Raw genomic sequence first — 1,956 nt, 5'->3', positions numbered from 1 at the left:
TACTATGACTCAGTGTGTGGTCTATAACACTGCCAGCCCACAACATGACAGACCTACTATGACTCAGTGTGTGGTCTATAACACTGCCAGCCCACAACATGACATACCTACTATGACTCAGTGTGTGGTCTATAACACTGCCAGCCCACAACATGACAGGCCTACTATGACTCAGTGTGTGGTCTATAACACTGCCAGCCCACAACATGACAGACCTACTATGGCTCAGTGTGTGGTCTATAACACTGCCAGCCCACAACATGACAGGCCTACTATGACTCAGTGTGTGGTCTATAACACTGCCAGCCCACAACATGACAGGCCTACTATGACTCAGTGTGTGGACACACTACGGCTTGCTGCCCGAGGTGTCAGGAGGACAGCATGTGACGCTTCTCTCGCTCTGTCTATCATTGGCCTGTCTCTGTCTCTGTCTCTGTCTCTGTCTCTGTCTCTGTCTCTGTCTCTGTCTCTGTCTATCTCTCTCTCTCTCTCTGTCTATCTCTCTCTCTCTCTCTCTCTCTCTCTCTCTCTCTCTCTCTCTATCTCTATCTCTCTCTCTCTCTCCCTCCTCTCTCTGTATCGCTCTCTCTCTGTATCTCTCCTTGAGACCCAAAGGTCTAGTAGGAGGAGAGCCACGTTTACCCAGAGTGCAACAGTCCTGTATAGGACACACTCTCCCAGTAGCCTGTCTCCTGGGTGTCTTTCTGGAAACTGTGTGTTCCTTCCTATCACTGACACGCAATGGCTTCCTCTCTCCCTCAGCTCCAAGCACCAACTACAGCACTGTTGGCATGCATGAAGAAAATGCATATGACAGTTAGAACAAATACAGAAGACCTAGTCAAAATGTGTACCAGTGTGTGGTGCAGCCATGTGACCCGTGATACAAGTCAGTATTCGACGTTCATCCATGTCTTGAGGACTTCGGGAGATAATGTGGAAACTGGCCACTAGGGGCAACAGTGAGCCCTGTTAGCTTCAAGTAGGTTTTGCTTGGGCATTGTGGACGGAAATGGCGCATGACATGCATCTGCCTCTAATTCCAAATGGTGCATGTTCGAATCCAGCGATAGAAAGTTGTATTTTATATTTTTGTTTTAAGCCTATCCCAAGCCTTAACCCTTGCCTCAACGTTTGTAGTTAATGCCTAATCTTAAGAGTTTGGATTTAATGTCAGAACTTAACCTTAAACACTTTGAAATTTGACGTTTGGAACAACTTCGAATTTTGACGTTTGAGAAACATGGATGAACATTTAATTCTGACGTGAGACTGTGAGAGCCGGTAGTGTGGTGTGTCTGTTGTCTGCAGTTTGATCAAGGGGATGAGAGACTATAGAAATGACACACACACACACACACACACACACATCGATCCTATTCAGCCTGATACCTAATCAATATGATTAGAAAGACTCCTCACACAGTCACCCTCTATCTACACGTTTCACTGATCCTAAACTCGGGCGCCCAAAACTAAAAACGTGCGTAATTGTGTCAGATAATCGATGAAGTTATGAGGGAGACGTGTTAAAAAGAGAATATAACGAGGAGCTCCACCCCCGCCTCTCTCTCTCTTTCTCTCTTTCTCTCTCTCTCCCTCGCTCTCTCCCTCTCTCTCTCGCTCTCGCTCTCGCTCTCTCGCTCTCTCGCTTTCTCGCTCTCTCGCTTTCTCGCTCTCTCGCTCTCGCTCTCTCGCTCTCGCTCTCTCTCCCTCCCCCCTCTCTCTCTCTCTCCCTCTCTCTCTCTCACTCTCTTTCCCTCTCTCTCTCTCTCTCTCTCTCTCTCACTCTCTCTCTCTCGCTCTCTCTCTTTCTCTCTTTCTCTCTCTCTCCCTCTCTCTCTCCCTCTCTCGCGCTCGCTCTCTCGCGCTCGCTCTCTCGCTCTCGCGCTCTCGCGCTCTCGCTCTCTCGCTCTCGCGCTCTTGCTCTCTCGCTCTCTCGCCCTCTCTCTC

This window comes from Coregonus lavaretus (genome assembly GCF_964263955.1).
Source record: "Coregonus lavaretus genome assembly, chromosome: 32".
Lineage (NCBI taxonomy): Eukaryota > Metazoa > Chordata > Actinopteri > Salmoniformes > Salmonidae > Coregonus > Coregonus lavaretus.
This window is presented reverse-complemented; position numbering follows the sequence as displayed.